Here is a 13778-nt window from a genome sequence, read left to right as displayed (position 1 = left end):
ACCTATAGATGTTACATCTAAAGGTTATGGTAACAGAAAGAGATACGCCATCATTTATTGGATAATACGTAGGAAGCGTTACCTTCTGCAAATGTCTTTGATATTGTAATTGTTTTATATAAAAATGGCGGATATGATGGAACTTCCATCGTTTATATGGCACCTGATAACGAAATGAACTGAAATGAAATGGGGTTTAACGTCCTACTGTTCTGCTCCCACTATGCTAATGAAGACTTTGCCCGGACAGCGGCACTATGGCCTACTCTTATATCGAATTCCAACTGCCAAGGGGTATTTTACGTGCACGCCAATCAGCACACAGCACTGACGAGGGGAAACCACGTCGGAAAATCGGCCAATGCACTGCGGTGTGGTAGTTGTGTTTTCAAGGTAGAATTCGCCTCCGGCGTTCTAAAAAAAAAGTACACATGCCCTGCCTCGTGCACAACACACGGTTAATGGGTCTAAAATGATGGGTGATGTGATTAAACTTACGTCGCTTATATGGCACTTTGTAAAACATTGCTGCATTGTAGTGTTTTAGAAAACTAAGCATACCCCGTCTAGTGTACATCACGTGGTTAATGGCGCTTAAATGGAAATGACGTTTAATAGTATATTAGCAAAGTTTGTTTTAATCATAAATGTCAGTCAGGCTATTTTTTCTATCAACATCTGTAGAATAAAGATAACATTTTATTGCATAAAACGCCAACGGGGAGTAGAATACTATTATATAAATCACACTGTTGTCACAAAAATACATAATAAATATACATACGTATAGAAACTTTATTGCATAAACATACATACACAGTACATACGAATATAGAAACTTTATTGCATACAAAAAAACTTCCAAGGTTATTTGCATAATATATGAATAAAAGATTATACAGAGAGAGAGAGAGAGAGAGAGAGAGAGAGTTACACTTAACGTAAATTCATACAAAAAGCCCATCACATATATATTTATATGGGGTACCGGTAATATTACTCCCATTGAGCTATACTCCACGGTTAGTCTATGTATTTTAGTAGTTCAACCATTCACAATATTGATCGTAGCTGGAGCTATGTTCGTGTGAATCCTCTACATTTCACATCAATGTCATACTCTCATATCTTGAGATAATAATACTCTTACATTTAATAAAATACTACCTATGAGAGAGAGAGAGAGAGAGAGAGAGAGTAAATGGTTCCATTTTGTTTCAATAATTCGCTTGCGCGTAGGGGTCTTTAGCAGTGGGAGGAAACCTGAGGAACGGGGGGAAACCCACGAGATTGAACAGGCTTGGCTGGCATTTGCAAATTATGTAGTCGCTCGGATTGAATGTAAAACCCGAGGTCCACGGGCGTGCTCGTTAACGTGCATACAACATAACTCATGACATTCGCGGAAGAGTATGCAGAAACGCCGCTGTCCGGGCAAAATTGCTCTCATAGTACATTGCATGATGTATGCCCGTCTTCATTATCCCGGTTAATGCAGAAAAGTTGGACGTTAAACCCCATTTCATTCAGTTTCTATTTGTGAGTGTAAATGTCGAGATATAGTATACACTGCATGGTGCATGTCCGTCTTCATTAGCCCGGTTGGTGCAGAAAAGTTGGACGTTAAACCCCATTTAATTCTATTTCTATTTATGCTAACTGTGAGTGTAAATGTCGAGATATAGTATACATTGCATGGCCTATGTCCGTCTTCATTAGCCCGGTTGGTGCAGAAAAGTTGGACGTTAAACCCCATTTCGTTTAATTTCTATTTATGTTAAGTGTCAGCGTATGTCGCGGTATAAATAGACCTGTCAATAGAGATGTGAACGTGACAATACCAAATGTTACATGCACAGTTGGCTTTTTACAGGTTTTTGTCCAATTTGTAAGCCTTATAAGACATTTATATGCCAGTAGATTGAATGATCGTGTCGATCAAGCTTCGCGGCGACGGTTTTTTTTTTCCTCAGGGCTCCTCCCAAAACAGCTGGTGGCTGTCGTATAAAGACGCGATTATCACGCCACACGAAACTCTTTACCTCATTCACAAAAATAAGCAGTGAGGAAATTAAACACTGACTTAGCAAATAAAAATCCTGACCGGTTTGTCTTTTGTTATTTAATAAGGCCGCCAGCTGGTGTTTACATTTGGGTCTTGATAATCGAGTGTGTGTATAAATAAGTCACATGACTTTGAACGCGATATCGTATAGTAAGCCGGGTGATGAATTATATATATGTTTGTATTTTTTCCAGTGGTTTAGTATGAAACAAGACGTGGGATTAACTATGGGATGATTTTAGCTAGGATTTAAATACTCGTTTAGTCGAAGGTAAGCAGTGTTTCATTGTTTTATTTATCTATTCAACACCCTTTGTCCGTAATACTAAAATATTAAATAATGTCAATGTTTTAATAGAAAACACGCAGCCCGTCAGTCAACCAGTCAGTGCTCGGTTCAATATTAATATTAATATAAGAAATTTGACAGATGTGCGCTTTGTTGATTTGTATGAACAGCTTCAGTTGAGACTTGATTTAATCAAAATATTTTGAATCTAGATTGACCTCAGATCAACGTAAACAGGAAAATGTAATTTATATTTAATTCCTACAGGAATATCATGGTATCGAGTTTTTAGAGTTGGTATTCAAGTTGTGCTCTGACAATGTTACACATTACTCACTAGTAACGGTTAAGTCTCACAGAGAGTAATGCTTTTTGTATAATCCCGATGCAATTTTCTAGCTTCAAAATTGTTTTGAACAGTCAAAATCAAGAATAGATTAAAGAAGTCATGTATCTTGTCAAAATTCTCAAGTACGGTTTTTCACTTGTCAAGGATGCTGCCTGTGGGGCTGACAAAGGAACTGTGCCAAGTCGTTAGGGTGGGACTATAAAACGAAGTCCATTTCTGTATACATTGGCGTGCACGAAAAAGAATTCTTGGCAGTTGGCAATCGAAGATGAGAAGTCGGAATTTTCCCAGCTTGCGCATCTTAGAAATAGCAATTACCACACGTCTGTCTCCAAATAACCAAAAGTATTGTGTTAACGAAACATTCAACCCCCTTCCATCTTATCCAAAACCATTTGGAGGCCGTGAAACGATTTTAAAAAACTGGCCACAGACCAATTGAGTGATAATTCGTTGTTGAGAGTGCCCATCGTTCGCCTGTGTTAATAGTAAAATAAACTTACTATTTGTTTTATTTTTTTTAAAAGCAGGATAATGCACGTGAAATATTTCTGGAATGACACACCAGTGATTTTTATATGTGGGCGTGGGAACGAGATAGCAAGAGGATAGTTTGTGTTGTTTCTTGTTAGTGTTAAGTGTGTGAGGTTGAGAAGCGAACAGTTCTGCTCCGAACTGGGCTAATGAAGACAGGCATACGCCATACAGTGTGCTATGAGGGAAATTTTGCCCGGACAGCGGCACTACGGCCTACTCTTATAACGAATTCCAACTGTCAATGGATCTTTTACGTGCACGTCAATGTCTACGCGGGACCTCGGTTTTTCTTCCCATCCGAACGACTAGACAGCTGTTGTTGTCAGGCCCTCCGTCCTGAAAGAGCGAAACTTTAGATTCTGGAAATACATCTATAGGACACAGTTCTATGGAATACAAGTACTGAGTATTACTGCCTGATAAAGTCTAAAGAGATCTAGTCGTCGAGACCTCGCTTAGCAATAAAAAGTAACTGATACCATAGACTGATTTAGATAACGTTTATATCAGTTTAAATTAAAAGAAGAGTGTAGGCTGAACAGTCGCTACCTTGGCAAAATGATCCCCCAGCATTGGATTATTAACATTGCAAATATATATGTTATTCTCAGATGGACCATAGTACAAACTGGCGTTTAACTCAATTTTATTCTAATGGCTATCATAATAATATGTCTATTTCTATATCTCACGTAAGATGAGTAGATTATAATATATTTATATCACTATAAACAATATTTAAACTATACCTATAGCCTGACGTAATTATAATATACAAGTTATTACTAGCGACGTGTCGACGGGGGCTCTCTTCGGCTTTATTAAACAAAGAATGACAACCATAATACAGGGAAGTTTATACAATATGGAACAATGAATTATAATATACAATGAGAGATAATAAATTAGAAAACCACCAAATGTCTGTATATTAATATATGATATAGTATTATAAATATTGCTACTCTTCAAGATTTTTTTTTTACTATTCTTGATTTTAAATATAGATTGGAATGCGATCTTAATCACTAGGCATGCGAAAACAAAACAAAGAAAGTTACCCGTATATAGACCTAATATAGGCATATATATTCTTTAATACATGACGTAAATCTATTGGGACGTAATCTTATGTTTGGATAGTTATTTTAGACCCGCGAGACGTTAGTCATATACCGTCGTATATAGAAATCACGACACACTGTATTTGATTGTCAAATAGACAAATAATAGAGTGTATTTTGATTTGAATGAAACATACATATGAATAGTGTAATATGTGATAATACTGTTGATTTTAGTTGATCATTTTACTTATAATGTATATTTGTTCTGTGTCATCTATACATGTTATGTTGACCTTAGTCTTTGATGTCAAATACATGTATTGAACTCTGAGTTACGACCAAGGTGTTAAAAGTTCGAATTTCTGAAATACATAATTAGTATTTTTTTAAATGTTAGGGTATTATTATCTCAAGATATGAGAGTATGACATTGATGTGAAATGTAGAGGATTCACACGAACGACCAAGGTGGTAAAAGTTCGAATTTCTGAAATACATAGGTAGTATTTTATTAAATGTTAGAGTATTATTATATCAAGATATCAGAGTATGATATTGACGTGAAATGTAGAGGATTCACACGAACATAGCTCCAGCTACGATCAATATTGTGAATGGTTGAACTTCTAAAATACAGACTAACCGTGGAGTATAGCTCAATGGGAGTAATATTACCGGTACCCCATATAAATATATATGTGATGGGATTTTTGTATGTATTTACGTTAAGTGTAACTCTCTCTCTCTCTCTCTCTCTCTCTCTCTCATATAAATATGTATGCGATGGACTTTTTGTATGAATTTACGTAAGTGTAACTCTCTCTCTCTCTCTCTCTCTCTCTCATATGTGATGGGCTTTTTGAATGAATTTACATAAGTGTAACTCTCTCTCTCTCTCTCTCTCTCTCTCTCTGTGGGTGTGTTAGTTGTTAACGTTATCTGTATAAATGCGGTCTTGGCATTTAGGAAATTTGGTGAACAACATGTTTGTATGATATGTTTTGAGAAAATGTGACAGGACCTTCTAATATTATAACCTGATGTATCCACCCCTGTTAAACAGCAACGGCGGTAGTGTTAGAAGTTCGTATTCCCACAGAAGACCGATGACGTTTAGTTTTGTTGCGTCATGTATGAAAATAACACCTGTATACGTGTTATATCTACAGGTTGTAATCAAGGTAGACCTGCTAATATATACATATCTCAGGTATATTATGTATAGGTATATATATACATGTACGTCAATGGTTGATGTAACCTGGACTGACAGGTCGAACAACTTGATATAACATACAGAGATCAAAACAACATAGATTTATGTTAATAGTACATAGGCCCATAAAACATCAAAGCTACAGGTTGAAATATATTTTACACGGTTACATACACGTCGCTTGTTGTAGATTAAACCTTTCATGTTGAAGGTACATTTAAACGTTAATTAGACAATACAAAAACGACTGTCAGACTCGTGGTGTGCCATGTCTTTAAACAACGACAACTACATTAAATAAACTATAAACATACTTATGGAAAACAGCTACTGATTTATTTAGGCGACGTTTCGAAGAGTATTCTCTCAACGTTTGCAACCTATGTGGCAGTATCCTCTATCAATACAATTAACAGAGAGAGAGAAATGGGGTTTAACGTCCACTCGACACAAACTAGGTCATTTCGGGACTAACATGGTTTAATTTTATTTCAATAATTCGCTTGCGCGTAGGGGTCTTTAGCAGTGGGAGTAAACCGGAGGACCCGGAGAAAACCCACGAGGTTGGACAGGCGACCCTACTCCTTGTCACGTACAACCGGGGATTCGAAACCACGACACTCGACTCAACGACAGACTTTATGATACAGCCATCCACCCCCCCCCACCCCCCAATATATACAATTGACAGAATAGGAGGTAAATGTGTTAAGACCATGTGCAACCTCACATTTTTATTGTAATTTTGTCTATATATATAATTTTGTTAGCTTGAAAACATTGAGATAATAGTCTTCGAAACCTCGCCAAAATAAATCAGTAGCTGTTTTCCATAAGTATGTTTATAGTTTATTTATCTGCCCAGTTACTAAATGCCACTTAAAGAATAAGACAACTATTATTGTTGATGTTTTCAATGATGAAGATTGGGGTGTCACTTTCCAAAGTCGGATGTGTTCTATCTATTCTTATTCCGAAGCCGACGGGCAGGAATTTAGGGGGAATGGGGGCGTAGCGAGAATACATGGAATTCCGGGGGATTGAGGGGGGTGAAGCACCCTCCTCTCCTCGTTTTCGCAATTAAAATTATACCAATATTCGTTCCGTTTTATTTTCCGGTGTTTACTGGATAAACAGAATGAAAATAGCATGTAGTTTTCATTGTTAGAATGTCTAGCGATAATAATTACAATATTGGTGAAAGTAACAGCGCTAGACTAATAGGCTGGTTGGAGAAGGTGACAAATCCAGCTTTGTGGGAAAAAATTCCTACCCAAATGATTTCTTCATTTTCTGAAACAACTATTTCCCTAGTGTTCCAGAAAAATTTTCCCCGCGGATCGGAGTTGAGCAAAATTTTTTACAGCACTTTGAACTTTTCACCCCCTGGGTCAACATAATGAAAATGAAAACCATTTATAACTTCAAAAATATCAATTTTACAGTCTAGAAATGTATTATCAACATAAAGGAAAGTGATACCAAGGAATCCAGAAATGACGTCAAAAGTAACGTACGACCAAAGCCGTATAATATTATAGATAAAGTTGCGACAATTGTGAAGCCAGAAATTTCATATGACGTCATGAAAATATGACCTCAAGTGTAGTTAGACGCCATCTTGGGTCCCAAGTATTTGTACCTACTATCTATTTTATTGTTGTGTCGAAGTTGGCTTCCCCCGACAAGTATGTATATAGATATGTCAGAATACATTTTTTAAACGAAAAGTATAGCTGAACAAACTATTATTATTATTATTATACAGAAAGCGCACATTATTGTTATAAGAATAGTCTAATTCATAAGAAAGTGAAATAAAAGATACACCAAATAAAAGCGCAATTAAATTGCATACGCTTTTAAAAATCAGATTTTTTGTGCAGACGGGTAAAGTGAAAAATGAAAATTTAAATAGTAATTTGGGAGATACAACCTTTTTGCCTTCTAGCCGGCAAAATAAATGCCTGAAATTCCATGATTTTTGGTCTGGAGTCATTCCGGATTGTGTGTCAGTTTTCAGTCATCAATCATTAATTGTATCATCAATTTTTCGAAAATAGAAATTTCTTTAAATTGACTAATGGATAAAACATTTAAAATCAGTGTAACTTAAAATCAGTGTAAAATCAGTGTAATTCAAATAAAAGGTGTCTAGCGTGACATGTGTTTCGGACATATGTTTCATCAGTGAAATTTGATACGAGATATCGCTCTCCGAAACTTTCTGGTTTCTTTTGCAATTTGTTTGGGGTAAGACGTTATCACTCCCCGCCCATGGGTAAATAATAATAATAATCTAATATATAAACCGCAAAAATTTAACAGATACAAATAATGTACATGTTATTCCACAGGTAGACAGATATTGAAGGGGCCCAGTGAAGGACTCTTTTGGCTATTTGCGCCCCATTTCCAATGAAATAATCATGTTGTTCTGATGCTCAACTAGTATCAAATATATATCGTGTCTGAGATTTGTTACAAATCGCCTCGAACATGTTCCACACATCTCAATTTTTATCAGCTTTTTTTTCAATCTATAAAAGCCTATATATATTCCTACAAAATTTTGTGTTTAGTTGTTTAGTCAAGTGAAACAAGAAAACGCATAGGCTAAATGAAACAATAGAACAAGTATACCTTTATAATGTCGACAAATATGTAAAAATAAGATACTTCTAAGATATGATTCAACCGAAAAGTCCTATATATGCAACATAGATATATAATATCTACATTCAAGTTAAACGAACTGCATCCAATCATTTTAAATACCGGTATAGCGTCGAGCTGAATAAAGGATATGATTTATTGTCATTAAAGGATCTATGGGTGGTTGGTAAACAATGTGTAACTAAAAACTATGATATTATCTTTATTGCCAACATTTCAATGTACCTAAAATGAATTATCGCTGCCTTTTTATTACCAAATTAATGTTGTTTTTTTCATTTTCATTTTTATTTTTTAAAATGATATTCTTTTACCAAATTTGGCAGTCATATTGAAAGAAATGCCCGCCACCAAATGACAAATACATTTTTTTTTATTGATGTTTGTCAAATTCGATTTTTCCACACATTTCGCTTGCATAACCACTCTCCGAAAATTCCTGAAGAACACCAAATTGAATTCTGTTAATCATGTCATTTTGGCCGAATTTGAGTATGATTTCGTCTGACATATTTATCATTGAACCAAACTGCATTGGTTACTTTTGCAATTTGTTTATGATGAACTGTAGCCCGTAAAACGTTATACCAAGAAAAAAATAAAACGTTTTGTTAAGTAAAGCTATATGACGCCATGACGTCATAGTTTTTATGGCGTTATAGTTGGGACACCAAAATGGCGCCTGTAAATGAGTTGTCGTAACTTTCCCTATACAGGGCTTTGCGTACGACGTCACCGTGACGTCACTGTGATGTCAAAATTCAAGATCGTTGACCACTTGATTGATTAGACGGATTTTGTTTTCAGTGTTGGCCAGAAACTGGGCTTGACTATAGATAACTGTGGTGTCCGATTTCAGAGAAATGTCACTGCTCCTATATTTAGACGTAGCAGCTCGGCGCTCGTGCTCATGATCCTTAATATTTGGTTCATAGACGCTGAACACGACGATTGGCGAGGGACCTGAAGCCAGGTGTTAAAGTTCAAGGCACGACAGTGCGAGTGCAACCAGAAGTTATTTTCCAAAGATGTATTACGGTGGCACAGCGCACAGGTACAGATATTCAACAGTTCTTCAAATATGAGTTGAGTGCCTTCCCGTCCTCACTGTTTGCAGGAGCTTTCATGCGACATGTAACCAAGTCCGATCTCGCTGAGCATTTGCTCAAGAACGTTTCACCCGTTTCGAACACTTCGCTCGCCAGTGAAATAACTGTCATTGATGGAGGTCTGCTAATCAACTTTGTAAGGTGGAATAAGGGTACGAATATCTCCAACATCTTAGAAAACTATCGGTCATTTGTAAAAAGATTTCCCTCGCCAATAGTCGTGTTCGACAGCTATGAACCAAATACGACAATTTGGTGAGGGAAATCTGGTTGTTTCGGATTCGGTAAATTGGGACTTCTTAAACATACGAACAGTGACATCTTTCAGGAAGCTAGCAAGACAATAGCTTCACCTGGAAGTTCCCAGTTCGAAGTATCTGAAGCTGGGGAAAGGTTATTCTGTGCAATGTCAATGTATGGTCACAAAAATGAGATATCTCCGACTAAAGTCCGGTACCTAAGGTACAAAGCTATGATCGCTGAAAACATTTCCATTTAAATCAATAGACTTCACTCAACAGCTGCTGCGGCCGAGCAGCATGCTCACCGCATTCATGTTGAGGTTAGAATTTGGGATGAACTAGACAATGGCGTCGATCCTGTGAATTGGGGTTGGCAAGTGATAGAGAATAGATACGTTCCCATCGCGACTGTTCTTCCATCAGCACCAGACAACGTTCTGAATTTCATCTGGTGTAAATGTAAATCGTTGAAACAACAATGCTCGTCATGTTCTTGTACACAGAATGGTTTGAAATGTGTTGAAGCGTGTGGAGGATGCCACGGGGAGGGTTGTCTCAATAGCGAACAAATCAGCATTGATTTAGAAGATGAAATTTGTACGGGGTAGAACAAATGATCCGAACGAATATTTTATTCCTCTTGTCTATTTGCTTGCTTTATTCACAACACGTCTCCGCCATTTTGAATTTTGACATCACAGTGGCGTCATAGTTCCGCCATTTTGTATTCTGACGTCACGGTGACGTCGTACATTACTATTGACGTCATTTCTGGATTCCTTGGTATCACTTTCCTATGTTGATAATATATTTCTAGGCTGTAAAATTGATATTCTTGAAGTTATAAATGGTTTTCAGTTTCATTATGTTGACCCAGGGTGTCAAAATTTCAAAATGCTGTAAAAAAATTTTGCTCAACTCCGATCGGCGGGGAAAATTTTTCTGGAACACTAGGGACATAATTGTTTCAGAAAATGAAGAAATCATTTGGGTAGGAATTTCTTCCCGCAAATTTTCTACCCCGACCAGACTATAAATGCATCCTAACACAAGGTACAATTTTATGGATACACAATTACTGAGTTTAATACTAAGCGACGTTTCGACGAGGATACTCTCGTCTTGTATCCTCGTCGAAACGTCGCTTAGTATTAAACTCAGTAATTGTGTATCCATAAAAATTACTAAATGCCATTCAAAGAAGATAAATGCATCCCATTGGTCGGAAATCGGAACTGTGATGGTGATAATGATTATTGATGCAGATTATGTTAATCATTTGATCAATCATTTCATCATTATTTTAACATCATCAAATGTTTCAGGTTTCTTAGATAAGAATTTATCATAATAAATTACATTTGGATTATTTATATTAACGTGTAGAGTTAAAGGAGGTGGCCCATCTATTTCTGTATTCTAATTTAAAAAAAAAAGTAAGACAAACATGACAGCTGCATTCGAATCAACCTTTCAAATATTGTTAGGCTTCCTATTGTGCAAGCGGGCTAGATCTATTTCTTAAGGCCAACTCAAGATTTCGTCAAGGTCGCTGAGATGTAAATAAGGTTATAGGGCACGTGATTGTTGACGAGATTGTAGGTTAGGGTTAGGGAAATCAATTACGAATGGAATAACACTTTCTCGGTGTCCCCTTACTTATAAAAAAATATGAAATTAATGTAAAGAACAATTACAAATCTCATCAATGAAAAATGACGCATCTTTTGAGTAAAAATAATCCAAGGTAAGCGTTAAGACTAGCTCCAGGGTTAGGGTTGGGATTAGAGCTAGCCCTGTTGACCAAGAGAGAGGGAAATGAGGTTTAACGTCCACTCGACACAAACTAGGTCATTTCGGGACTAACACATGGTTCAATTTTATTTCAATAATTCGCTTGCGCGTAGGGGTCTTAAGCAGTGGGAGGAAATCGGAGGACCCGGAGAAAACTCAAAAGGTTGGACAGGCGAACCTACTCCTTGTCACGCACAACCGGGGAATCGAAACCCCACCAGTTGACGACCTTTGACCAAACTTTAAGTCGATTGTTGCTAGTTCTGAATGCAATGTTTTATTAATAAGCCTTTTGAGTTTTTAAAAGTTGATACGTGTAGCTCTCGTCATTATCGATCTACTGTTAGACATGTAATAGGTGGGCTATTTTCTTTAAGGACAGATAGTGGATGTACCCAGAGAAAACACACGGGGTTGGACAGTCGATCCTTTAAGGACAGAAAGGGGATGTACCCAGAGAAAACACACGGGGTTGGACAGTCGATCCTTTAAGGACAGAAAGGGGATGTACCCAGAGAAAACACACGGGGTTGGACAGTCGATCCTTTAAGGACAGAAAGGGGATGTACCCAGAGAAAATCCACGAGGTTGGACAGTTGATCCTACTGGACCACTACCTTTAAGGACAGATGGTATATGGTTGTATATATAAACGTATAACAATTGAGTACAGTTGATATGCTTGAACTAACAATTTACAGAATTATTATTAGTTTATAGGATAAAATATCAACCTAATAGACGATAATAATATCCTAAGTACATTGACATTTTAAACCTGTTGCAAGTTAGCATTCTGTTCGTTTTAGAAACCGTTATAGCGACACCTTACGGTGATGTAATATCCATGTAGAATAATGTACATTTATATATAGGCCTACATGCACGCATGTTTAACGGGTTCGAATGATTTTTATTCGCCAACATATAAATGTAGAATTGCAGATGTTTTAAAGGAACCAAGTCTTTAACTAAATATTATCCATAGTCTTCGACATTGCAAATTATTGGTTAATTTAATTCAACACTGATCTTACCGTGAAAAGTTGGGCTTCTGATAACCAATATTTAAGACAAAATGAAAATATTAAAATTGGCATACGAATCATGTGCCAGAATGCTTTCGAGCACCAAACATATCCCATGTACATAGGAGAATACTATTACTACCGGTCTAGACTGGAATAACCAGACGCCAAAGACTGCCATTGAATTTGGATTCTTCGCGTATTTTACCGAACATAACTGATTAGAAATTACAGTAAAAATAGAATTATATTAGCATCCCTCGTTGACCAAGCATTTAAAATACACCCCTTCCGTTTTATAAAATCACTAATATTGTGATAAATATTTCATTTTGGTTTGAACACCAATGGGGTTAAATTGATGCGTGAGTTGTTATTATTTAATATCCTATATCTTTTCTATGTTCACGGCCTTGTTCACCAACAACATGCCAAAGCTTTTATCTGAAAATATCATAGACAAAACATTTTACAACAGAACCGCGACAATTCCCGCTCTAAAATAATTATGTAAAATACCTTACTATTAGGTACGTCTTTATAGTGTGCACGTATTTAATTATTACTCTTCCATTTTACGAAGAATTCCCCGCTCTTTGTCAAACGTCAGATTGAGGAAGATAACATTTAACATGCCATACTATAAGTTACATCATTATTGTGTGCACGCATTTAATTGTCACTCCTTCATTTTACAAAAAAATACTCACTTTTTGTCAAACGTTTCAGTGGGAAAGATAACATTTAAAATATTTAAAATACCAGACGAGTAACTCGATCAGAATCCTCCTTTATACTTGTGTATGATTGACATATTTGACAAATGAGATAACATGAAAGACCGGGATTAAATAGATAGAGTGATGGTCCTCAGCTTATGTTGATTATATCTATAGATGTCCTAAACTAAACAAAAACGTGTTGTTCTTTATTTTATAGAGAGAGAGAAATGGGGTTTAACGTCCACTCGACACAAACTAGGTCATTTCGGGACTAACATATGGTTTAATTTTATTTCAATAATTCGCTTGCGCGTAGGGGTCTTTAGCAGTGGGAGGAAATCGGAGGACCCGGAGAAAACCCACGAGGTTGGACAGGCGACCCTACTCCTTGTCACGTACAACCGGGGATTCGAAACTACGCCAGTTGACACAATGACAGGCTTTATGATACAGCACGCACGTGCTAACCATTCGGCCACCTAACCCCCCTCTTTATTTTATAAATATCACAATGGTTCTGTATTTGTTACCATGGTAATATAAACATCAAGATGATTCTATAGCGCTATTTGTTACCATCGTAATTTTATAAACACCAAGATCATTCTATAACACTATTTGTTACCATGGTAATTTTATAAACACCAAGATCATTCTATAGCACTATTTGTTACCATAGTAATT

At 36.6% G+C, this 13778-nt stretch overlaps 1 protein-coding gene across 2 annotated transcripts in view; it reads left to right on the top strand.

The window, feature by feature from the left end:
- LOC126816853 (uncharacterized) overlaps positions 1-13778 on the top strand; it is a 71741-nt gene that overhangs the window by 38879 nt on the left and 19084 nt on the right. For both annotated transcript variants that reach the window (XM_050543629.2, XM_050543628.2), the window contains exon 2: positions 2260-2336. The gene's annotated coding sequence lies outside the window, so the exon portion shown is untranslated. The remainder of the gene's footprint in view (positions 1-2259; positions 2337-13778) is intronic.

This window comes from Patella vulgata, chromosome 3, assembly GCF_932274485.2.
Source record: "Patella vulgata chromosome 3, xgPatVulg1.2, whole genome shotgun sequence".
In the NCBI taxonomy this organism is placed as follows: Eukaryota; Metazoa; Mollusca; class Gastropoda; family Patellidae; genus Patella; species Patella vulgata.
Note: the sequence above shows the minus strand (reverse complement) of the source record. Positions and strands in the feature narration are given on the sequence as shown.